The 22,287-nt window shown below is 48.7% G+C and overlaps 3 non-coding genes across 3 annotated transcripts; 2 read left to right on the top strand and 1 right to left on the bottom strand.

The window, feature by feature from the left end:
• Positions 1-2,513: 2,513 nt before the first annotated feature.
• Positions 2,514-2,585, top strand: TRNAE-UUC. Its single transcript has one exon. It is a non-coding gene; the product is annotated as a tRNA-Glu (tRNA).
• Positions 2,586-3,419: 834 nt separating this feature from the next.
• TRNAE-UUC lies at positions 3,420-3,491 on the bottom strand. Its single transcript has one exon. It is a non-coding gene; the product is annotated as a tRNA-Glu (tRNA).
• A 4,672-nt stretch (positions 3,492-8,163) lies between these two features.
• TRNAV-CAC lies at positions 8,164-8,236 on the top strand. Its single transcript has one exon. It is a non-coding gene; the product is annotated as a tRNA-Val (tRNA).
• The last annotated feature ends 14,051 nt before the right edge of the window (positions 8,237-22,287 follow it).

Genomic DNA, 22,287 nt, shown 5'->3' with positions numbered 1-22,287 from the left:
GACAAATCGCATATTGTGTGAGTCCATGCATGTGAAATAGCTAGAAGAGGTGAGTCCATAAGAACAGAAAGCAAACTGATGGCTTCCAGGAGCTGGGAGGAGTGTGTATTGAGGAATAATTGCTCACTGAGGATGGATGTGGGGTTTTATTTTGGGATGATGAACAAGGTTTGGAACTCGATAGTGAAGGTCGTCTCACAACTTTAAGAAGGTACTAAATGCCACTGAACTGTTCACTTTAAAAATAGTTAAACTTCTGTCGTATGCATTACATTTAAAAAAAAACAACTCAGCATGGTCCCTGAAGTCCGGTGGTCAGCAGGTTTGATCATAAGTCAGTATATTGGTGGTTCAAGTCCCCCAGGAGAGGTGTGTTGCTAACTTACTCCTCCCCAGCCCTGCTGCTTCTCTGCCAGAAGGGACTTTTTCTTAATCCATCCCTGTTATATGACCGGATGAAAGCATCTTTGCCCCGTACCCAGAGAGAGCAGAAGCTCTGAAAAAGCAGTGATGGTAAACTGAAGCCTGACCAAGGCAGCTTTCTCCTCTGTGTGCTTAGAGTAAGGTATCCCCTTCTGGGACGGTTAATTTTATGTGTCACCTTGACTGGCCCGTGGGGTGCCCAGATATTTGGTCAAACATTACGTGGGGTGCTTCTGCGAGGATGTTTTTGGATGGGATTAACATTTAAATCAGTAGACTGAATAAAGCACAGTGCCTTCCCTAATGTGGGTGAGCCTCAGCCAATCAGACGGAGGCCTGAATAGAATAAAAGTACCTCCTGCCTCCAGTAAGAGAGAACTCCTTGTGCTTGACTGCCTGTGAACTGGGATATCGGGTTTTTCCTGCTTTCGGGCTTGGACTGGAACATCCGCTTTTCGTGGGTCTCAAGCCTTGGTCTTCGGACTGGAACTGCACCAGCAGCTCCCGGGGTTCTCAGGCCTTCAGACTGCAACTGGGACTTCACTACCACCTGTCCTGGGTCTCTGGCCTGCCAGCGCACTCTGCCGGTCTTGGGACTCCCTAATCACGTGACCCTTAGAGACAGCTACAGATGCAGATCTCCTAGGGGTTCCGTTTCTCTGGAGAACTCTTAACGCGCCTTCCATGCAGGTCCCTTCTTCCCCCTCTGCTCATTCACTTCTAGCAGAAAATCTGAGGGCTCCTCAAATGACAGGAAACAGAAACAGCTTTATAATTTCTTTTTTTTTTAATTGGAAACATGCTACTGAATGCGATTTGAAGGAGAAAATGCATACCCATTAGCCCACTGCCTTCAAACCACATGGGAGCTGCTCGAGCTGCGGAGGTGAAAACACTCCCCAAAGAACTGGGCAGTGTCCTTCCTGGAGGGAGAGCCACAGAGGTCCAAACAGAAAGGACTGTACGTTAACGGATATGGTGGGTAGCAAAGGTTCCGAGTTTATTTCTAAGGGTGCTGTGATCCACCAGGGGTGGGGCCTGGGGAAAGGTCCGTGGGCGGGGGAATGGAGACAGATGACTCAGTTTGGGGGAGCATGACCTTAGGTCCAAGTGGTGGGGTGAGGAGCTGACAGCTCTATACAGGAGTGGGCCCAGAAGCCTAGAGAAGTAGCTGTGCCTAATATTTGCAGCTGTGGGGAACAGCACAAATGGAGGGCCACACACCATATGTCTAAATATTTTAAATTTATCAATTAAGCTAATGAACAGTAAAATGCAATAAGATCTTTCCACCTACCTTGACAAAAAGACCTTCTTAAGGACCTATGAGGCCAGATTTGCATTTAGAATTGTGGGACTCCTCATAGCTCTCTGCCTGAGCACGGTGGCTCAGGGAGGACCCTCTCCTCTCAATTCTAGCTCCTTCCTGCACCGAGAGGGGGCACCTCGCCTGCCATTACCAGGAGCTGTTCAAACCCCTGCAAACAGCCTTCCCTTGGCCACCTGCACACACTGGAGGCCTAATGCAGCTCCGCAACACTGATGTGCGGAGAGCCCCACCAAACTTCAAGCATTTGGGCATGGCATTCCAGGTCCCAGATGACAGAGCAGGGCCTAGAAGAGGGGTGCAGCTCCAGGTGGGCCTGTCCCCTTGGCCCTGAATATTCCTCCCTCTGCTGCACCGGGAGGCCCAGAGTGGGAGGAGATGAGGAATAAGATCCTTTTGTGGGAGGTGAGGGAGCAAAAGAGAGACATATCTTCCTCCATCAACCATGGGAGAGGTACAGAAATTTTAGTAATGAAGGGGGCAAAAAAGAAATATGAGAAACGCTTGTGGTCAGAAGGAGTCGGTGACAAAAATGTAGGAGAAATTGTCTTCTTCCTTGGCTTGACTCGTGACAATCTTTGTTGCAACGTTTCTGCCACTGAAGTGTCCTTCTACCCCCTGACCCAAGTGGCAGTCCCTGCATCCAGCGCCACGTACCCACTTCACAACGTTCTCCAGACATTTCTAAAGGTCTCTAACAGGTGCCTGCATCATTCTTAAGACCTTACTCCAGGAGACACTACCCCAATATCCCCTGCACCCCTCCCTGGTGGTCTAGTGGTTAGGATTCGGCGCTTTCACCGCCGCGGCCCGGGTTCGATTCCCGGTCAGGGAAGTAAGTCTTGTTTTGGGGTTGTTTTTTTTTTCCTCTTTGTTTTCTTTCCCCTTTTGACCACCACCAACATTCTGCTTTTGATGCAACCGCAGCAGCCTGGCTATACTCAAGGCGGGTCGCGCTCAGTCTCCCAGGCTGGCAAGTGCCCGCCTGGCTCCTTCCTGACTCTTGCCCGCCAGGGCCAAGCTCAGGGATCTTCAGACTAAGACGGTGGCTCGCGCAGTCTGCAAGCCCCTCAAGCTTTCCCCAGCCGATCCTGAAATCAGTTTTGAGAACCTCAGGACGAAGTTACTGGGGAACCAAAGACTGGTGTCCTATAATTTGCTATTTTAATAGGATCAGTCCTCATCTATTTATGATTGTTCCTGTCTTACAGGTAAAGTGAATTAATTACCATCTAGAAATACATTCTTGTTTTACAAAAGACCAAACGGCAGACCATCTGGTAAAATTACCTGAGCTGTCTACACCTCTGGGATGTAACTTAGGGTTTCAAAGAATGGGGGAAATACGTTACATACATTATTGAAATTGAAACAGTGCCTATGCCTATCAAACCTTAATAGATATGAGTCATTTGACGTAACTCACTTGTTTCACGTAGAAATTTTCTCATAGGGAAAAAACAAACCCGTAATTCCCAGTTGAGGGAGGCAGAGGTGAGTTTGAATCCGCATAGAGGAATTTCTCATTCTTCACAGGTACCTTGTTCCCTCAATACTGATATACCTCAGGACCGGATAACACGTGGGATGCGCCGAAACGAGCCTTGGTGAAGGCGGAATCACTCGGAGCAACAGTAGAACGACGGCGGCGATCAGAAAGAAAACAGACTTCCCTGACCGGGAATCGAACCCGGGCCGCGGCGGTGAAAGCGCCGAATCCTAACCACTAGACCACCAGGGAGAGGTGCTGAGTATGGGTGGGCAGCACCTCCTGAAAAAAGATCTTAGGATTGGTTTAACCATACATTAAAAATTTGGGGGTATGTCTGAAAAATGTCCTTGAAAGTTTAAATAATTTCTGGAGGTGTGATTTGTAACTGGAGTCCAATGGCACAATGGAGCCTGCATATGTGCAGAGGATGCCGGATGCCAGCAGTATTCCTGTTCACCTTCCCTGGTCACGTTTTATATAGCATTTGCCACGTTCGATGGACGGACCCACTACGCTTTGGGAGTTCAGAGACTTCAGGTGAGTGTAAAGTAAGCACCTTGCCTCTGTGACCGCATAAACTGACCTTCCAGCCCAGAGGCCACACTTTCCATTCCAAGCAGAATTTGCTTCAGACGGAAAAAGAAGACAGTGGTGTTCTAAGAAAAACCAACGACCAAGAAATCCTGTCATCCTGTCTTACCTGACATCCGGTATCAGCCAACCGCTTACTGTGGAAACAAGGACCCGGAAGGAAAGGCAAAGACGGCACAACCAAGAATTCCTTTTCCTTCCAGGCCTCCCTTACTTACCAGCAAGCCGAAGGTAGAAAATGGTAGAACGTGTGTATTTAGAAGTAAACTAAGAATAGTTGAGTTAATTCTGTGCAACATTCCCACTATTCTGGGAAGGACGAAAACTCATGCGCCCGGAAGAGCTAGGAAATTCGGATTGTGTGACTTCAGGGATTCTGCCTGTGAGTTCGGTGCTTTTACGTTTGCACTGTCAACTAAAAACAAATCCGGACTTAGATAAGGAGAGACTTATTAAGAAGACAATCTCAGAAATCTGCAAATATCTCAAAATCAAACAGCAAAAGGTGTTTCTTTCACAGGGAGAGGTAAGCAGAGCTTGGCAGAAGCTTTCAAGGGGAAGTTGAGGCAGCGAGGGAGACTGAACAGAGAGCGTGATGAGAGCAGTTTCCCAGGAAATGTGTTTCCCTTTGGTCAACGGACTGGCAGGATAAGCTAGTAAATGGGACATGTTCTGCACATTGGCACTTGCTCAATCTTGGGGACAAGCCTAAGTCCAAGGGCCTGTGGGGAGGAGAGAAGCTTGACTCCAGTTAGCTCAAGCTAAAGCAGAGGATGAGAAATGGGCCTCACACAAGCTAATGATAACCGGCAAAATTCACCCTAATTATTTTAATTTTTCTTTACATAGAATGACATTAAATAGCAAATGAAAAACACCACGACAAGTTGGGAGGGAGGCCACAGAAGAAGGAGGGGGGGCGGTGGGAAGCATTATATTTCATGACCTCTAGCAGCACTTTTCCTGCTGCTTTCTGAACAAGGGGCTCACATTCTCATCTTCCGCGGGGCCCCACAACTCCTGTAGCTGCTCCTAGTACCAGGTGGTAAGTTGAGTTTCCGGGTCTACGTTTGTATTATCATGAGTTACCGCTTCTTTCTCAAACATACCAGCCGGAGCTGGAGTTTTGGTTTTGTTATCCTTCTTCACTGTTCTGGGGCTCAGTCAAGCCCCCAAAGACCTTGGGAACGCCCAGACTAACCTCCCGTGCAGGCGTCCGGCTGGGCGCGAGACCCAGCTGATTGCTCTTTTGCTTTGCCTGGAAGATAGAGGACGACGGTCGGTTCCTTGCAATCGCCTACTGCCCTTTCCTCCAGCAGGAGCTGAGCAGGGTAGGCCTCTCTCCAGAGCCTGCGGCTGGATGTCACTGACCCGTTGCTTCTGAAAGGCCCAGCCTCACCTCTGCTTGCCCATTCCCATGAGGGGCAAGGCAGCCTCACACCTCCCAGCAACCTCTGCATCCCCGGTGGAAGAGGGGCTGTCTCTGACCACCTACCACAGCCCTGCCGGGCACTGGTGGACTTGGGTGGGGGAGGGGTGGAAAGCTGCCAGTGTTTCTGGCATTTCCACCTTGTGCCACTCCTATACTGGTCTCTTGCTGGGGCAGGGGACTGGACACCGGTGGTCTCCTGAGATCTAGGGCACAAGAGCAATCAAAGCCTTGTAGTTTGGACCCAAACTAGAACGAGGAGATAACCGACTTTGATGAAAAGCCCCACCTCCTTCCTCGTTAGGATAGTGGAAATGCATTCCCATCTGTCATAGGAGATTAGGATTTAATTCACCGGCCATTTAACTCATTCGTTACCACATCACTTTTGCTTAACTCCTCATTTCCTAGCTTACAAGTAAAATCAAGCAGTTAGTTACCATATAGAAATACATTGCTGCTTTACAAGAAGTCCGAAGGGATTAAGTGTGACATTCCTGTCTGCACGCCCAGCGCGTGTATTTGCGTGGCTCTGCACTGCCCTTCGAGGCACTTTAGACACCTGCTGGCAGCCTCCAGCGGAAAGGCCAAACAGGTAAAATTACTGGGCTGCCTAGAACTCTAATTTGAACTATTTTTAGGATTTCACAGTGAGAGAACGTTTCATAATTACTAATACTGTGCTTCTATTGACATAATCTTTCTAGATTTAGCAGATATCTGAAATATTGTGCATGTTTCCCAGTGAAAGTTTAATAACAGATCAGCGATTCCCTGGGGGTGGGGGGTGGAGAGCATTTCGGAATTACTGGAAGGACATCTTCAATCTTCACAGCCTCCTTGCCCCTCAGGTACTGTCAGCCTAGCAACCGGGTGTTTGACTCTGCCCTTTGTCTCTCTTGAGGATTACAGCTAGAAGGACTAGGAGCTCACTGCCATTCTTAATTTACACCTTTGAGTAAGTGATCAGCATCCTTACCTTTAAAATGTATTTCAGTGAGAGGTAATGAAGCTGGCTTACAGAAGAGGTTGCTGAGAGGCTGTTGTCATCAGGCTAAGGCGCCCGTGGCTGGGAGTTTCCCCGCCCCACTCCGGCTGCCCCCTCCCTCAGTCCAAGCGAAGGGTCCCTTCACCCAGTGCAGGGTCCATTTCAATGCCTGACTCAGGTCTCAACTCTGGATGAAAGCAGCAGTGGCCTGTGGCTGGAGCAGGGCGTTGGGATTGATGAAACGAAGTTCTGGGCTCCCGAAGTTGTGATGATTTCCATGTCTCGCTTCTGGAATCACCCCGTCTGTCCTGCTACCAGGCTCAGGGTCACAGAGCTGGGTCCTGGGCAGTGGCGAATTCCGGTGCTGGGCCCAGCAGGACTGAGCTCAAAGCACAATCTTACCTCTGTGCGGCGAGCACCTGGACAAGACTTACCGGGGGAACCATGCTAGCGAGCCTATGGGGTGCTGCTGGCTGCCACCTTCAGCGTTTAACTGATGTTCGGTGGTGCAATCCCATCCCTGGACAGCCTTTCCTGAGGCTGCTATCCTGCTGCCCTCAATGCCTCAGTTTGCCTTCACTGCTTCTCCAACTTTCTAAGTCTTAGTTTTGGATTCCGCTGAGGACCGCAACTCCTGCCTTCCCCCAACGAATAGAGAACATGCTAGTGTCTGTCTGGCTTAACAGTATTAGGACTTAAAAAACGATGGCGCCCAGCCCACATATGCCAAGTGTCTGAGAGACCCTGCATCGGTAATGTGACATTGTGTTATAACAAGAAATGTATACTTTGGTCTTCATCCCAGGCCCCCGGCCAGAGCTCCTAAAACCTTCGTAATTTCCTAAGACAGAAAGATGCTAGGACCTGGTTCCTGTCACAGAGCTCCTAAATCCCTTGGAATTTCCTGGGTAGGCGTGTGTTATGTTCTAATGAGGTGACTCCTGGTGGGCTCCTGGATAGCTGCAGGATGGGGTCTGGTCACCAGAAAAACCATTATGATCACAAACTTGGAAATTTCAGTGGCACCTCCCCCTCCTCTGGAGAAAGGCTGGAGATCGAGTTAATAGTGGCTCGTGCCTCCTTGAAGACGCCTCCACAAAAAGAAATCCCTGAGGCAGGGGTCTGCAGCACTTCCAGGCTGGGGAACAGGTGCAAACCTTACTCCCCTGCCCACCTACCCTGTGCTATGCATCTCCTTGGTCTGGCTATTCATCTGGTAGGTAACCTGTTTTCCCTCGTTCAGCGAGTCATTCTCGCACATTATCAAGCTGGAGGAGGATGTGGTGGGAACTTCTGATCTACAGCTGGTTGGTTGGTCGGAAGCACAGGTGACAACCTGCACTTATGACAGGTGCCTGAAGGGGCGAGGGGGTGTCATGTGGGACTGAGCCCTTAACCTGTGGGATCTGACACCGCCCCTGAGTGCACAGGTCGGACCACAGCTGCAGGGGAGGACCCCAGCCGGGGTCCCAGGCGGGGACTGGCTGGGGTGGGGAAACCTCCCGTGCACCTGGTGGGCAGAGGTGAAGCGTCCGTGGAGCAGTAAAGGACTCACAGGAGGAAAGGCACAGGAAAGAGAAAGCGGCGTGTTTCCTTACAAGGGCTTCTCCATCTAGTGCTGGGCGAACGGAACGCGTATGCTTGTTTCGGAGAGAAGCTGCTTTTCCCTACCCCGGCCACGCCGCCACCTGTCTCTTCCCGCCCGTGGGTGCAGGGCGCCGGCGCTCCCGCGGGACTTGCGGGGTCGGGAAACCGCGGGACCTGCGTTTGAGGAGCCCGGCAGCCGCAGGCGGCTCCCGGCAGCGGCCACGGGGCCCCCGGGGCCGGAGCTTCCGGCGGGGGCGCCATCGATCCTGCCCGGGGCTCGCAGCTGCCCAGCGGCAAGGCGGCTTTGCAGGCGCCAGCTGCCACCAGTTTCCGTAGTGTAGTGGTTATCACGTTCGCCTCACACGCGAAAGGTCCCCGGTTCGAAACCGGGCGGAAACACGCATACCTTTTGCCTGCCGCTCTACAGTCCTGCAGCCGATTTTGGGAAGATCCGGGCAGGAAGCAGGTCAGCTGGTGGCCCTCCCCCAAGGAGCAGCAGGCCCCCCTGCAGCCCTCCGCCGCCTCCTCTGTGATGTCCTTTTCCGGCCCCAGAAAGGGAAAGCACTCTGGCCGCTCAGCGTATGGAGCCCTCGGTTCCGCTCCGGAGCCCTGAGGACCAGGTTCCCGGTCAGAAGCAGCTCAGCTGCCGGCGTCTGCGGCTGGGGCCGCGGTGGGCGCGCCTCCTCCGGGGAGTCTGCCAACCTGTGCGGGGGCCCAGCCAGTGCTGGGCGACCGTCCGGCTTTCCAAGAACGGCCCGCAGGACCGAGGAGCCGGGTCCCCCACCAGACCTGCCTTTGCAGGTTTCTCTTCATGTCAATTCCCACCATCCAGCCCGTTCTCAAGTCAACAAGCGTGCTCTCCTTTCTCCCTCCCTCTTCTGTCTCTCCCCACCGGGAATCCGAAGGCCGTCGGTTCTCCATCAGGTGGGAACGATATGTTTTCCTCTAATTAAAAAGTTACTCTCACAATGCAACCCCTCAGGTGGACCTCAGGTACAGTGTTAATTCATCGTCCTCTATCCACCTGGATGAGTACAAAACTATTGGGGGGGGGTCTCAATTTCTTTTCTTTTATCCCTATTCCCTACTCCCACCCCCGCTAATGTGTTCGATATGCATCTTGGATGTGTATGTAGCCTTGTAAAATGCACATCTGTTCTGTCATTTTTGCACTCGGCACTGTGACTTTATGATCTACTCATGTTGTCTGCACAGTTAGTCCTTTGTTTCTAACTGCCGTAAACAATTTTATAGTGAGCATCTGCCCACTTTACTTTTCTTTCCCCCATGATGGATCCAGGCTGTCATGCACTCCCTGCTATGGCAAACAATGACATCATACATTCTCTATTAGACACATATTTAGAGAGAGCCTAAATGCCAGATACTGTTCTGACCTCCAGGGATTTGGTCGTGACAAAAAGAGAGACAAAACAAATCCCTGCCCACATGGAGTTTACACTCTCGTGGGTGAGACAGACAATAACAAGATAATATATATAGTATATTCAGTGATGATAAGTACTCACGGAAAAGAGCCGCAGGATACGAAATGTCTGGCGGTGTGTACGCGAGTAGGTAGGGGAAGTGTATGGGAAGTTTTAGATAGCATGGCCAAAGAAGGGCCCCTGAGAAAGTGATTTTTGCGTTAAAACCTGGAAGAAGTGAGGAGACTAGCCCTGTAGATCTGGGCATCCGGCTTCTAGGCTGGGGGGGAAGCAAGGGCAAAGGTCCTACGGCAGGAGCTCTTGTATTCCAGAAATAGCAAAAAGACCCTGTAACTGGATCAGACAGCGCTAGGGGGCAGTAGAGTGCCTTGTAAGACGCACTAAGACATTTTTGGCTTTCACTTAGCGGAGAGCTGAGAGCGTGGGAAATGTATTTCCTTGCGAGGCACAACAGGGCAGAGAAGGCATCTGAGAAAGAGAGAAACTGCAGCCAAATAGCAGCAGGGAAGGAATAACTACAGCTCCTCTGGTTACCTTGCTTTTGTGTCTATCTGGAGCCCAAAATGATTGATGGCTCTCCCTCACCCTTGTTCCAGACCAATTACTCTAGCATTCCTAGGTTACCCATTCCACTAGCTCCTGAGTAGATGCCAGAAAGCTGGGCCAGCTGTGGAAAAGAAGGGTGGGCAAATTCCTCAGAGCTCTGTGGACCTTGAAAAGATTCCCTCCCTGTTGCTCAGATTTCAGGGCTTTATGGAGAGTACAAAGAATTAGTAGGGTGGCAGGCCTGTACCACCCAGACTGGCCAGGATCTTGCAAAGTCTGATCCTCGGTGGGACACAAATGGGAAATCCAGGAACAGGAGGCAGACTTTGTTTCCGGGAGCAAACAAGTCCATGGCTTCCTATGGAAGTTAAAAGGTAAAGTGCAGTAAGCACAGTGGTCTTCTCACCCTGCTCCCTTCTTTGTTGTCACTTAGGACCCAGGCTGCTGTCACCCCAGGTCAAGGAAAGTATGATGAGCCTTGTGAAGCATTTCAGGATAGAATCAGTGAGACTTGCCTAAGAAATAAGAAAATGGCTGGGTCACACATGTTTGGGGCCTGAAAGAAGTAGTCCGCATGTTAACATAGGCAGTTAGTTCGGTTCTAACAGGGGACCCAGAAGCCAGCAGCGAGGAAGCCATGGCCAGCTATGGGAAGGTCAGAGGCCTGTCCTGGCAGCCCTCCACAAGAAGCCGGATCAAACCAGACAGGCCCAAGATGGCGGATGCCATGACAGGAAACCCCTGACTAAATTAGGAAGCAAAAGGGTGAAACCCTGCTTCCCACCTCAAGTAATAAATATTCCATACCCTAGTTAACAAGTGTCAGTAAGAACTAGAAACCCAGCCACCAGGGCATTCAGCTCTCTCACTGAGCTCTCCTACCCGGAGAATGTACTTTTCGCTTTAATAAACTTTCCTGCTTGTGTTACCCATCTACTGTGCTGTGTGTCTGTCCTTGAATTCCTTTTTGTGACAAGACCAAGAATCTTTGGTAACTCCTTCAGGTCTGGTTGGGTGGAGGCCTCAGGGCCCGAGGGGGGAGGCTCCCCAGTTCACCTGGCAACACGCACCACTTCTACCTATTTGCGGGGGGCGGGGGGGTGGCGGGGATCTCCCACTGATGCAAAAGCAGGGGCCACACTACACAGGCCAGTAATTCTACTCCAGTTTCGGTACTGCAGGCGAGAGCTTCACACACTGCTGGGGAAATGGGCTCCATCTGGCTGAGTCAGGAGGCTCAGGCATCACCATCCTGCCCAACTCCAGTTAGAAGACTAGACAAACTTTTCCCCTTGTTTGGAAACAGCCAGAGCATGGCACAGGCCAGAAATGCATCTGTAATTCCCATAGTTGGGCCTTTTGCCTAAATTGTCAAAAAGCTGGAAGTACCTTCAAGCCCAACCATAGAATCCTGCATAGCGCCTCACTTTTGGACTCATTCAGGGGCTTCAAGTAATGTTAATCGAAAAAGACTCAGGCGCAGAGCAGTGTGTAGAATGTGTGGTGTTTGGGTAAGGAAAAGTGGAGAAAATATATGTATGTGATGTGGGGAACAAAGGCAAAAGAAACGTAGATAAAATCACATTTCCTTGTAACATTGACAAATAGTTGAGGCAGGCAGAGGATAACATTCCCCCAGGAACCCCCAAACTTAAGGTTAAAGCCTTCTACAGGGGAAAACAACTTTAGCTTGACAATAGCCAGCCCTCCAGGACCCTATGAGCTTTCTTTAACATATGAAAAGTCCTTTTTGAAACTTCCCTTTGTCCTTACCTCACCCAATTCCAAAGTACTAAATCAATTGCTCCTCACAATCCCAGCGCAGCTCTTCCTGCCCACAAGTCCTGCCCCTGTGCTATAATGAAACCACCTTTTGCACCAAAACTGTCTCAGGAATTTTCTTGGCCGTTGGCTCCCGAACCCTACTTAAAACCGTATCATATGCACATATAAATATCCACAGGTACGACTTATCCATGAAGTACCTACAAGAAACTTGGCTGTGGTTGCTTCTGAGAAAGAGAATGGGGAGCTGAGGGCAGAGCCAGAAAGGAGACCTACTTTTCCTTGCATATACGTTAATGGTTGAATTGTCTGGGGTTTTTTAAAGATTTTATTTATTTGAGAGAGAGAGAGAGAAAGCAGGGGGAGCAGAGCGAGAGGGAGAAGCAGACTCCCCATCGAGCAGGGAGCCCCATGCGGGGGTCTCCATCTCAGGACCATGTCCCCAGCTGAAGGCAGACGCTTCACTGACTGAGACACCCAGGTGCCCCAGTGGTTGAATTGTTTTTATTACGTTCACATATTATCTACCAAAAAATGTCAAATGTTTTTTTTTTTTAAGATTTTATTTATTTATTTGACAGAGAGAGATAGCCAGCAAGAGAGGGAACACAGCAGGGGGAGTGGGAGAGTTGAAGAAGCAGGCTCCCAGCAGAGGAGCCTGATGTGGGGCTCGATCTCAGGACTCCAGGATCACACCCTGAGCCGAAGGCAGACGCTTAACGACTGCGCCACCCAGGTGCCCCTCAAATGTTTTTAAAATAAAAAGAGATAAAAAGTCGGCACAACACAAACTTCAAGTATGATTAAAAAAAAAAAGAGGCATCATGAAAAATGAGCAGCCTAGTCAGGTAAAGGCGAGATTATGAGTAAATTTTCATTACGAAGATAAACAGGGACACGTTAGCGCTCATTTCCCCAAAATTAATTCGTCACACGGTGATTTCGCCTTCCTACTCCTGGGGCCGTCCAAGTTGCGCCTAACCCCTGACGCCTTTCGCGCGCGAGTCACTCCCTGCGACATCGACCCTGCACATCAGCCAACCTCGCCAGCCTAACCAAACATCCCGGAAAATCCACATCCGATCAGCGACGCCCCGAGAAAAGGCGAGCCAGGGTTCCCCGGAAGTCCGAGAAGGCCCAACGACTGGAGCCCCGGGACACCCTCGCCCCCGGACGTCACCTTTCCCCCGCCCGCTGTCACGTCCAGCCCCGCCTCCCACCCGCGGATGTCCCGCCTCCCTCGCCTCCTGTTTCGGCCGGCCCCGCCTCCCGCCTTCCGCAGGCGGACGTCCGCGCTCCCGTCCGTCACGTCCGGCCCCGCCTCCCGTCGGCGGAAGTCCCCCTCTCCCCCACCTCCACCCCGGGTTACATTCGGCCCCGCCTCCCGCCCGCGGACGCCCCCGCCCCCGTCCCCGCCCCCGCTCGGGTGCCCGCCCCAGCGGTCGGTAGCCTTCCCGTCAGTGAGGTTGAGTCAAGACCGGAAGGTGGAGAGGGGCTGGTGTCGGTTCCCGGCAGTGAGGGCAAGATGACGCGGAACGGGCAACACGCCGCGGAAGGGAAGCAGAGCAGAGCTGGGTGTCGCGGATGGGGTGGGGAGAAGGGGCCGATCCCATTCCGCAGCCCCACTGCCTCTCCCAGGCGTCTGTGGCTCGGGCCCAGGCGCTGGGAAAGACCGGGTTCGTCCCCAGGGGAGTGGAGTCCACACCCGCACTCATGCCTGGCGGTGTTCCGTCCGATCCTGTTCACTCGGCTCCTGCGTCTCTGACCCTAAACCGCTCTGATCCCAGTTACAGGTGTGCTATTTAAAAGGATTCTACGGACGTAACAACGGGGAAAGTCTGGTGTAGGAAAGTGCAGCGGTTCTCTACATACCTTGCAGAGTCTTGAATTTGTTAATGCACATTTTAAAATCATAATGACTCATTTTTGTTTTACATTTACCTTGTATAAGACTAAGTGGTTTATACAGTGTCACTGAATCATTTTAACAATCTTAGGAGACAATCACCACCAAAATGCAACAGATGAAGAAATAAAGTTGTTAAGGGACATGCCTGAGCTCCCATTCTAGGGATGGGGCCAGATCCAAACCTAGGTCATTCATACTGATTGTCCACAAATCCCTTTTAATATTTTTTTTTCTTTAAGATTTTATTTATTTATTTGACAGAGTGCGCACAAGTAGGTGGAGTGGCAGGCAGAGGGAAAGGAAGAAGCAGACTCCCCGCTGAACTGGGAGCCGATGGTGGGACTTGATCCCAGGACCCTGAGATCATGACCCAAGCCAAAGGCAGATGCTTAACCGACTGAGCCACCCAGGGGCCCCCACAAATCCCTTTTTAAATTGGAGCATCACTAGGGATCAGCCCTACAGATACTGCAGTTTGTCTTGGAGTGCCTGGAGAGGGGAGCTGTGAGGTCCAAGCCAGACAAGGGTTGAATGTGAGCCCCTACCCTGCCGTGGAAGAGGCGGATTGCCCCTTTTGACCGCAAGGTGAGGCAGTGGGGAAACTGCAGGAGACAGGTCGAGGTGCCACCAGTGCTTGCTGCTGCCCCTCCCCACACCCCTCGTGGGACATGCCCAAATAGTCCCATGACACCCTGCAGTGGGGCCAGTGCTGGAAGGAATCAGATCCTCCTGCTTCTGAGGAAATGCGTTTAAAAAACCCAGGAGTAGGAAGTGAGCACACCCAGCTATCCAGCTAATCCAGCCACAGTGGGAGTTTTGGGGGAATGAAGAGAAGAATGGAGTCTGAAGAGACTGAACTCCTATCTCCTTCCAAGGGAAGACTCCTAGACAAGAACAAATGTCTTTTGTAAACAAGGGAACGAGACAGAGCAGCCCGTTGGGCAGAGACTTTGCAACTACAGGAAAATGAGTGAACTAGTTAATGTCAGGATAAGACCCCAAAAGGCCCAGCAGAAACAGCTGCAAGTCAGCAGGAGGCCCGCGGGGACAAGGCCAACGTGGCTGAGAGCAGTAGCGTCCCAGAGGCCAGCCACAGGGAGCTGAGGTTGCCTCCTCTCTCTGCTACCACGATAGTTCCACGTGAACCTAGATGCCACCTTGAGGGCGCCCTCTGATTACTGCTGTGTAACAAACCACCCCAGGGTCAAGAATTGGGAAAGAGTAGCAGGGGGACAGCTTCTGTTCCAAAATCTCTGGGACTTCAGCCAGAACAGAGCCTAGAGGTGACTTAACAGGCTGGTGCAGGCATTACCTGGAGTCACTCACTCACGAGCCTGGAGGTTGTGCTGGCTGTTGGTGGGCATTTCAGCAGGAACACTTACACGTGGCCTCTCCATAAGGTCCACTTCCTCACATCAGGGTGGCTGGATTCCAAGAGAGAGCATCCCAATAGCATCAAGCAGAGGAGAGCATCTTTTTATTTTTTTTTTATTTTATTTTTTTAAACTTTGTATCACATTCACCTTAGTCAGGCCCACCGGAATTTGAGAGGAGAGGATACAGACTCCACGCCTCAATGGGAGGAGTGTGAACAACACATTTAAGAAGAGCATGTGGCGGGGCGCCTGCGTGGCTCGGTCAGTTAGGCGTCTGCCTCCGGCTCAGGTTGTGACCCTAGGGTCCTGGGATCGAGCTCCACATTGGGCTCCCTGCTCAGCAGGGAGTTGCTTTTCCCTCTCTGTGTGGCTCCCCCAGCTCGTGCTCTCTCTCTCCCTCAAATGAATAAATAGGGACACGTTAACGGTCATTTCCCCAAAATTACTTCGTCACACGGTGATTTCGCCTTCCTACTCCTGGGGCCGTCCAAATTGCGCCTAATCCCTGACTACAACCTTCATGAAAAATTAGGAGGAATGACGGAGAGCCCAAACATTTACCAAGAGGGACTGAGTTAACCCCAAAACACTATGTTTGGGTTATATTTCTATTTGGTGATATTTCTATATAACCACTTCAAAGTGCAGTGGCTTAAAATAATTTACCATTTCTCATAGTTCTTTTCATTGGCTGGGGCCGAGCTGGGCTGTTCTGATGGGAGTGTGGCTTGATCTGGAACATTCAAGATAGCTTTAGGCCTCTCTCCACAATGGCCTCTGTCTCTGGCAAGGTGACTGGGCTTGCAGGCAACTGACTTCCAAAAAGAAACATTCCAACCAAGGCAGACCGAAGCCACAGATCCGTTAGGGCTTGTACCCCAGAAGCTACATATTAGTGCTTCCATCCCATTCTTAGGTCGAAACAGGTCACGGGACCAACTCCAATTCACAGGGAAAGGAAACAGACTCCATCTCTTGAAGGGTAGATGCCCGGGTCACACTGCAAAAGAGCTTATGGGCTGGGAGATCCCGATGTGCTCTCTTTGGAGACACAATCACCACACCGATGCGAAACAAGAGGAAACGGAAAGATCTTAAATTAGGCAGTTAAATTTCCCCCTACTTCTCCCCATCTTGTGGGACAGAGGCTTAGGAACAAAGTTAGATCAGCTATTAAGTATGCTACCTTCCGCCTCCTGCATATTTGAATATAAAGAATAAATCGTGAGCCATTACATATGTCAAAACACTAGTCTGCACCAGAAAGAGCCTTGGTATTCAGAAATAAAATTGGACAACAAATTTGGATCAGGATGGGAAATAGATTAATTCTGGTTTTGCTACTAAAGCTTTTGTACCTGTATCTCTCCATCATATCGGTGCTTGCTGGGACTTAAACACCTCAAGGTGGACCAAATGATCCGGTGAGACTTTTAAACCCTGATAATTCACTTGTTTGTTTCCTTTGCTCTCATCGCTGGTTCAGTCCACCACCATCCATCGTCGAGCACGGCCGTCCTCTGCCAACCCATTCTCCATTTGCATGTCTTTTTTTTTTTTTTTAAGATTTTATTTATTTATTTGACAGAGATAGAGACAGCCAGAGAGAGAGGGAACACAAGCAGGGGGAGTGGGAGAGGAAGAAGCAGGCTCATAGTGGAGGAACCTGATGTGGGCCTCGATCCCACAACGCCAGGATCACGCCCTGAGCCAAAGGCAGACACTCAACCTCTGTGCCACCCAGGTGTCCCTCCATTTGCGTGTCTTTACGATACATCATTAAACACTTGATCCTAAAGATATACCTTTAATACAAAAAAAAAAATTCACATAACTTTCTTGTTAGGGATTTCCCTGTAATATTTTCAGATGCTTAAAGCTGGAAGCAAACTTGGAGACCAATTCTTTCATTTTAAGGATGAGGAAAGTGAAGGTCGCAGAAGCTCGCTGAGCTGCTCGGAAGCACACCGCTTAGTAATTGGCATAAGATGGAACATGACTTCCTGATCTAGTGATCTTTTTACTCATCACGTTTTCTTTCAAGTAAAGAGGGAAAACGCATGATAATAATATATTTTTTTTTAGGTTTTATTTATTTAAGGAATCTCTGCACCTCACGTGGGGCTCAAACTCATGACCCTGAGATCAAGAGTTGCATGCTCAACCGACTGAACCAGCTAGGCACCCCAATACCTTATATTTTTATAACCCATATTTATACTTTTCAAACCTTTCCTTCTTTAAAATCTGATTTTATCTTTACAGGGAGTCTCTGAAGTCAGCAGGGAGGGTGCTATTATCCCCCACTTGTAAAACTAAGACAAGGAGATACTCAGAGGCTTGGTGACTTGTCCGAGGCTATAACTAGTTGGTAATAGATTTGGACCTAAGAATACAGGTCTTCAACATACTCTTTCGTGGTCTTTAAATTTTTTTTTCCTTTAAAAAAAAAGGTGTTTTTTTTTTTACAAAGAAATATGTGCTTATTTTAACAATCGACACAGAAATGTATGATAAAATTTTCTTAGCAAAAATAACAATACAAAAAGAGAAGTCATAAAGGAAAAGACATATTTCACTACCTTTACAAAAATTAAGACAAAAGATAGCATACCACAGAGAGAGAGAAAAAAAAAGAAAGAAACGTGCCCTGAGAAACAATCCAACACGTATGACTGATAAAGAGTATCCCAGATACACAAAGAATACCTACAAATTGATAAGAAAAAGGAAGAAAACAAAAGAAAAATAAGGAAAGGATATGACTCGGTAATCTATAAGAAAGGAATTCCACGTAGCTAATAAACACGTGAAAGGGTGCTAGTAGTCAAGAGACCAGAGAAGAAAAGAATACTGAGATATCATTTTCACTCATCAGACCCATACAAAGAAAAGAGTGATAATTTTCAGAAACTGAAAGGATGGAGAAAAAGGCACTTTTGTATGTTGCTGGTGGGACTATAAGTTACTATATTTTTTAAAAAGTAATCTGGCAGTAAATACTAAACATAGACATACATTTGTCCAGCTACTCCACTCTTAAGATTCTAGCTTCCTGAAATAAAACCATAAGTACAGAAGGCCAAATGTATTAAGATGTCTGTTACAACACTGTAGCAGCAAAAAAAAAAAAAAAGGGAAACTATCGTGAATGCCCCCCAACAGGGCAATGACTCAGTTACAATGTCTCCACGATAGGATATTAGACCGTCATGTCAAAGAATGAGACAAATCTATACATACTCGCGGTTCTAGCCTACTGAGCATCTGTGATTGCATTTGGCCGTTGAGCCTCTGAACCTACTTCCTACGTCTGGGGGACTACCTCCTACTTCCGCCTCAGGACATACAGTTTCCTCCCACTGTAAAATATCAGATACTCATTTTTCTAGCTCCTACTACAGCTGGAAAATCTGCAGTCTAGATGCTGCAGTCCCACATCTGGAACTGGGAACAGGTGAGGGAGAGCAGCAGGGAGGACGGTGAATGACTCTTGGTGAGGGTCAGTGGCAACAGGGACAACTTCATCTGGTCTCTAGAGTTAGAGTGACAGTGGCTGTAATAGCGGTAGCCAATGTCCAGCACCTAGGACTGACCACCTGACTTGTAGGGCCCAGTGCAAAATGAAAATGCAGGACCCCTTGCTCAAAAAGTATTGGGAACTTCAAGATGGAGACAGCAGAGTATGAAGCCAAGAGCACGGCCTTTCCAAGTGCAGGGCCACGGGCGACTCACAGCCCTCGTGTGCACGGGGCCAGCCGGGAGCGCACCAGCGAGTCAGGCAAGTGGCGGGGATTATGCCCAGTGACAGCGGCAGTTCCGGGGACCAATTTTGCAGGATGATCAGAAATAACTTAAAATCTAGTAACTTCAAGTCTAATTCTCCAACTTTCCCAGAAAGTGTATGAGCTACACAATGTCCTTTAATAAGCTCCTTTTCTGTTGAATTGGCCAGAGTTAGTCTGTGTTTCTTTCAACTAAGGACTCTGATATCTCATAGATACGTTAAATGAAAAAGGCACGTTGTTACAATAATGTGCAGAGCGCAAAAAGACATAACAGTTTGGAAGAATACATGACAAGGATTGACAGTTATTTAGTAAAACTGTAAAACTCCCAGAAGAAAACATAAATGGAAAACTCCTTAGCATCAATCTTGGTGAGAACTTTTTGGATCTGATTCCAAAAGCAAAGGCAAGAAAAGCAAAAATAAACAAGTGGGAATACAGCAGACTAAAGCTTCTGCACGACAAAGGAAACCATCAACAAAATGAAAAGGCAACCTAGCAAATGGGAGAAAAGATTTGCAAATCATATATCTGACAATGGTTAATATTCAAAATATATAAAGAACTCATACAACTCAATAGCAAAAAATCCAAACATTCTAATTAAAGAATGCGCAGAGGATCTGAGACTAGACATTTTTCCAAAGATATCCAGACAGCCATCAGGTACACGGAAAGAAGCTCAACATCACTCATCATCAGAGAAATGCAAATCAAAACCACAATAAGCTATCACTTCGCACCTGGTAGAATGCCCACCACCAAGAAGACAAGAGATAACAGTGCTGGTGAGCATGTGGAGGAAAGGGAACCTTTGTGCCCTTGCACTGCTCGTGGAAATGCATACTGGTGCAGCCACCGTGGAAAACAATATAGAGGTTCCTCAAAAAATTAAAAATAGAACTACAGGGGCGCCCGGGTGGCTCACTTGGTGAAGGATCTGACTTCAGCTCAGGTCATGATCCCAGGGTCGTGGGACTGAGCCCTGCGTCCAGCTCCCTGCTCAGCTGGAGTCTGCTTCTCCCTCTGCCTGCCACTCCCCCCGCCGCGCATGCTCGCTCGCTCTCTCTCCCTCAAATAGATAAATAAACACATAAAAAAAATAGAACTACAATATCATCTAGCAATTAATTCTGGGTATTAATCCAAAGAAAACAAAAACAATTAACTCGAAAAGATGTATGCACTTTCATGTTCACGGCGGTATTATGTGAAAACAACCCAAATCCCCATTGATGGATGAATGGATAAAGAAGATGTGGGGTGTGTGTGTGTGTGTGTGTGTGTGTGTGTGTGTGTAATGGAATATTACTTTGCCATAGAAAAGAATTAAATCTTGCCATTTGTGACAACATGGATGTCACTTATATGTAGCAAAAATCCAAGCTCATAGATACAGAGAACAGACTGGGGGTTGCCAGAGGTCAAAGTTGGGGGGGGAGGGGGCAAAAAGGGTGAAGGAGGTCAAAGAGCATTAACTTGCCATTATAAAATAAACAAGTTCTAGGGATGTGGAGTACAGCATGGTGACTAGAGTTACTACCACCATATTGTATATTTGAAAGTTCCTGAGAGAGACCTTGAAACTCCTTGTAAGAAAACAATTTTTCTGTAACAGTGTATGGGGATGGATGTTAACGAGGCATCCTAGTGATTGTTTCACAATATACGAAAACTGAATCATGATGTTGTCCACCTGACACTAACGCAATGTTACATGTCCACTTAAAGAAAAAAGAGATTATCTGGCGCCAGGAACAATTTCCTGACATAACTCACCCCCTTGCCCCTTCTTCATTACTGTAAGTTTTAGTTGGGCATGTAGCCTCTCAGAATAAAAATACATTTCCTGGCCTGTCATATTTGCAGCTATGCGTGGCCATGTGACTAAGTTCAGGCAATGAGATGTAAGTGGAAACATCTCTTTGCGACACTTTAGGGATCATTCCTTCAAAGAGAGCTGCTATGCGCCGTTGGGGACTACGGCTATGGTGGACTTGAAGATCAGGGTCCCGCCCTTGGGATGGATGAGAGCGAGCTGGAAGGAGCCTAAGATCCTGAACCCCGGCCCGCATATCTCTGGGTTTTTACATAGGGGCAAGTAGATTTCCATATATTTTAAGCCGTGCTGATGTTGGATTTGTTGTCACTTGCAGCCAAATCTACTCTAACTAGACCAGTTTTTTTTAACCCGAGGAAGATGAGATTGAAGTGCTGGGTATGGCCTTCTTTTTTTTTCTTCTTCTTTTTAAAAAGGTATTATTATTACTATTATTATTTTTTAGAGAGAAAGAGAGCACAAGTGGGGGATGGGGAGGAGCAGAGGGAGAGGGAACCTCAAGCAGACTCAGTGCTGAGCGTGGAGCCCGATGCGGGGCTCCATCTCATGACCCCAAGATCATGACCTGAGCTGAAATCAAGAGCCAGAGGCTCAACTGACTGAGCCCTCCCCACCCCCCCAGCACCCTGCATGTGGCTTTCTTTGTACCTCTCTGATTTGCTAGAGTGAGAACATATTCCCTCTGCAATTAAAAGAAAAAAAAAAAAAGACCCCTGAAATTATGGCCAGAGGACCTAGATTTTATTTTATTTTTTTTTTAAGATTTTATTTATTTATTTGACAGAGAGAGACAGCCAGCGAGAGGGGGAACACAAGCAGGGGGAGTGGGAGAGGAAGAAGCAGGCTCCTAGCAGAGGAGCCTGATGTGGGGCTCGATCCGACAACGCCGGGATCACGCCCTGAGCCGAATGCAGACGCCCAACCGCTGTACCACCCAGGCGCCCCAAGAGGACCTAGATTTTAATTTCAGCTCCAAAATTCACTGGTTAGGGCCTTGGACAAATTACTAAGTTTCTCACTATCTCAATTTTTAAATATTTCTAAATGAGAGAAAATAATTCATATACTGTTCTAAAGTAGTTGAAAAAGACAAAAGCAACATTGCATATTACATGCAAAGTTTTGCAACATTTCAGCTGAGAAAGTTCCTTGAGATGCTTCGTGAAAAATAAGTCCGGGGGCGAAATGAATAGAAGAGACGCTGCCTATCATCTCCCTCTCCAGCTCTCGGAGTCTCCGCGAACGGGAGGAAGTTAAACATCTGACAATTCCCGCAGGAAACAAGCCTGTTTCACATCATTAACCCGATCAATTAAAGCAGGGCTGGAGACTTTCGATTTCAGAGTCTGGACCTTCAGGAATGGGCCGGTTTGGGACGGTGACACCTGGTTCCGCAACTTCCCAGCTGTGCTGCTGCGGACAGTTTCACCTTCCTGTGCTTCCCTTTTCTCGTTTGTAAAACGTACCAATGCTGTTCTCATTCTGTTGCGAAATCGTCAAACCCGAAGGTCAAGAAAGAATTCTTGAGATGTTTCCGGGTTGCAAAGTAATAAGTTTATTTAAGTAGCACGGGGACGGGGACCACCCCCCCACGCAGAAAGGGCTGAGCTTTGGCTGCGTCAAGCTGGGGTGACAAGCTTAGTGCTCAAGGGCGGTGGGGGGAGGTGGAGGGTGGGGGCTGGGAGGGGTAGGGAGTGTTCCATCATAAATGTTTGTCTGCTGGTAAAACTACTTTCTCAAGATTTCTCTGGTGCTTAC

Source organism: Ursus maritimus, unplaced genomic scaffold (assembly GCF_017311325.1).
Source record: "Ursus maritimus isolate PB19 unplaced genomic scaffold, ASM1731132v1 scaffold_2, whole genome shotgun sequence".
Taxonomy (NCBI): Eukaryota; Metazoa; Chordata; class Mammalia; order Carnivora; family Ursidae; genus Ursus; species Ursus maritimus.
This window is presented reverse-complemented; position numbering and strand designations above follow the sequence as displayed.